Here is a 3,788-nt window from a genome sequence, read left to right as displayed (position 1 = left end):
TTTCTCTCTGTGTGTGTGTGTGTGTAACCACTCCCCCTCACCTATAATCCTCTCACCCATCCTGGGAGGTGGGAATGGTATCATCCGTCAGGCAACAACGGAAGGTACCAAGAACAACCGACTGGGAAGGTGAATGGATGAAGGGTGTGGGGTGGGAAGAGGGGGATGTTGGGTTAGGTAGACAGGGAGAGGCAGGCAGGCAGGGAGAAGCAGGCAGGCAGACAGAGGTAGGTAGCTAGGTATGTAGGTATCGACCAATCTACCTACATCCTCTCTCTCTCTCTCTCTCTCTCCCTCTCTCTCTCTCTCTCTCTCTCTCTCTCTCTCTCTCTCTCATATAATTGATGCACTGGTTTCTGTTTATAACGTGTATATTCATTACTGCATTCCCTGTTAAAATGCAGAGCACACTATAACGAGGACTATTTGTTCATGTTACCTAAATCTGATATTTGAGAACTGAAGCCAATTTTGCATTTGCATTTTTATTAGTGATTGTAGAGTTTGTTGTTGTTGTTGTTGTGTGTGTGTGTGTGTGTGTGTGTGTGTGTGTGTTTATTAGTCCATATGTCTACCAGTTTATCTGTCAGTCCTTTAAAACAATCACTGTAATATTAAGAATTTTTGCATCTCACCTACTCTCTGTTTCTCTTAAATATGTCTCTCTTAGTCTTTGTCTCTCTCTTTCTCTGCCTCTGTCTTGCTGTCTATTTGCCCATTTCTCTCTCTCTCTAGTACATAGCCACCTCAACACTCTTCACAAGACAATAATTCTCTCATCCCAATATATAAAAAACATTATCATCTTTTAGCATTATTTAGAGTCGTATATTATCCTTAAGATCCATAAGGCTCATTATCACCACACTAGACTGTGGGACCATCAACCATATGGATTAATTTATTACTTGAAAGTCCATCTCCATGTGTCAGAATGTTTGTCCCCAAACTTTCCTCGTAGCCATTGAACACATAATTTTTTTTTTTTTTTTTTCCTTGGGGGTGAAACAAAGAGGGGGGGGGGGGGAGAGAGGGTTAGGGGTGAGGGTGAGGGTGAGGGGGGGTGTGAGGGGGGTTAGGGGTGTGAGAGGGTAAGGGGTGAGGGGTTAGGGGTGGGAGGGGTAAGGGGTGGAGGGTGAGGGGTGTGAGGGGTTAGGGGCGTGAGGGGGTAAGGGGTGGAGGGTGAGGGGTAGGGTGACAATAGTGCATAGGGGTGAATTTCTAAAATTGATTAAATGGAATGGCCATTGGTCCAATACTGCGTACCCATGAAAAAAGAACACAGGCGAAATCCTGGGTCATTTGAACAATATTTAGAGGTAGCTCAAGTCAATTGAAGTTTTATCCTTTTGGCAAAAAATACGAATATTCATAATATGCCGGTTTATTTTAAAATTTACATATTGAGCAAGTTTATGTGTACACTGTACATATAAATGATTAATTCCTTTTTAAAATGAAACTGCAGTGAACACGCTTACATCAATGGGTGGGAGAGGTGTGGACAACCCATTCATTGTTTTCGCTTTTTGCTTGTAAGGTCCTGTTTTGATGTCCCTGGTTGTGACCGCCTCTGCTCTTCAACAACCTGCAGCAGATGTTGACGCTGGTCTTCACTCTTCGTGATCTTGTTGTTGAATGCCTGTATCAAGGCAATCCCTCTCTCTGCAGTGTCGTTGATGACTCTGAGACCACCCACAACTGCGACGCCAGTTTTGAAGTCTTCATCATCAGACCATGTGTCAGGTTCCTTGGACAAAAAAGAAGTCTTCATTTTGAGACTTTCAAATAGAAAGTTTGATTCTCTAGAAGCAAAGTCTGAGAGCTGCTTTGTGGGAAGGGAAGATGTGGCAGGAAGAGCAGCACGTTTTGGTGAATCCTCGGTCGCCTTCCTCTCAACGATTGCCCGAACTATGTTTGTCTTCATTGTTGCATTAACTTGTGGATCGAAGAGTGTAAGACCCACCAAGCCTTCACTGAGGTACCACAGGTGACGACCGAAGACTGTGAGACATGTTCTTGATATTTTGACGTCGTGGTACTCTGACAGGTCTTGGAGGAGCCGCAAATCATTAGCAGGAGCGGAGGATGGAACGGAGGCCGTGAACCATGCACTGACATACACCTCTAGCACAAAGAATGTGAATCGTTTCAAGCCTAATGTCTCACGAGCAGTTAGTTTAAACTGATTAGCAAAAATCAGGATCTTCATGACATAAATGAGCTTAGCCATCCACCGTGCTCGGTGAAGTACTCCGGGCCGTCGGAGATTAAACTTGGGTAGAGCTCCATCGAGACACCTGATTGCTAGCTCCAGTACCTCACGGTAATCATCACGTGGCTGCTGCTTCTTGCCTAGATGATGTTTCCAGCAACAGATGAGGTCATCTCGTTTCTCGTACAAACTTGGAGGGAGGTCTGAGAGAGGGCTGTAGTCATCTTGACTGATGTCCTTCCACTTATGCTTGAAGCGAGAGAAGAGAGTATTATCTGGTCCAGAGGAAGGCCCCATGCATTCCACATACGCTTTCTCGGCAACAAGCGCAAGGATGTGGTGACGACACGCGAGATGCAGAAGACGGCGGCCGAGTTTCTGCTCCAGAATGACACATGCCCCCGACAAGTGCCCAGTGTTTGAAGCTGTTGTGTCAAAACTGAGTGCTGAAACATTCTCTGATATTTTCCACTCTTCCAGCGCTGCACTGACTGCTGTAGCAATGGCCTGTCCAGTCCCTGACAATAGTTTCGGGACACCAAGCAGCTTTTCAGTATTGATTCCGGAGACAAGAATGGCGATTCGGTCAACACTCGCTCCTTGTTCATCAGGAATAATTTTTCCATCCCAGTGCACAGTGAGCACTTCACTAGGTTGAAATTTTTCTTTAATTTCGTTGGCAATCCCAGAACGGTGGGTCGCTCGCGAAGTACGCACTGTCTCATAGTTTAAAACTAGTTCCATTGGGTCATGACCTAGACTAGCAGCCGTGGCACTGACGATCCGGAGAGCAGAGCGGTGACTGATCCCAGTGCGGTCCAATGTACTTGACAATTCAGGGGTGATAACTTTGAGAGTAGCACGTTTACGATTGGAAGAAGATACCACTGGTGATATCGCTAGGGAACTTGTAGATGATGACGAGCTTGATTGTGATTCTGTTTCAGACGAAGAACCCAACTCATCATATTCAAGAGCAGAACTGGCTTGATTCTGTTGTAGAGATTGCTTACTCTTGCTTTCTTCCTGACGCTTGATGGAACAAGCAATATTTTTGTCTACTCCTGCCATTACACCTCTTCTCCCTTTTTCTCGTTGCGCTGCCAGGAATGCTCGGTCTTCTTTGATGGTCAAGAGCTGCATTGCCTTGGGGTGGGCAACATCGAAGAGGTCCTCTAACTCATCACAAAAAGTTTCCTCTTTCTTACGTTGTGTGTCTGTAGTGCGAGTGCAGTTTTTCTTAAGTCCCTTCCACATTAAAAAAAGATCCACTACCTTTCGTCCAATACTCTTCTCAGTTATGGTAGGAATCCGTGCTTTATTCCAGAAAACTAATAACCGATGCTGCAACTTCACTCGCAGAATCATTCACTGTTTTCTTATGTTCATTGTGACCGTGGAAAAACAGACGTAGAACATCTCCTCTTGAAGGAAGTTGTGCACCCGTGATTTCGGTTATGTGTTGACCAATGAGCCAAACTTCAGTTTTTGAACGTGTACTCTCCATTGAACCTGAAACAAACAAAAACATTTATGTAACTTATGTTGTTACTGTTATGCAAACAACAGCACC

This window comes from Homarus americanus, unplaced genomic scaffold, assembly GCF_018991925.1.
Source record: "Homarus americanus isolate GMGI-L3 unplaced genomic scaffold, GMGI_Hamer_2.0 scaffold30535, whole genome shotgun sequence".
In the NCBI taxonomy this organism is placed as follows: Eukaryota; Metazoa; Arthropoda; class Malacostraca; order Decapoda; family Nephropidae; genus Homarus; species Homarus americanus.
The sequence above is the reverse complement of the archived record's forward strand: the minus strand, read 5'-3'. Positions refer to the sequence as shown.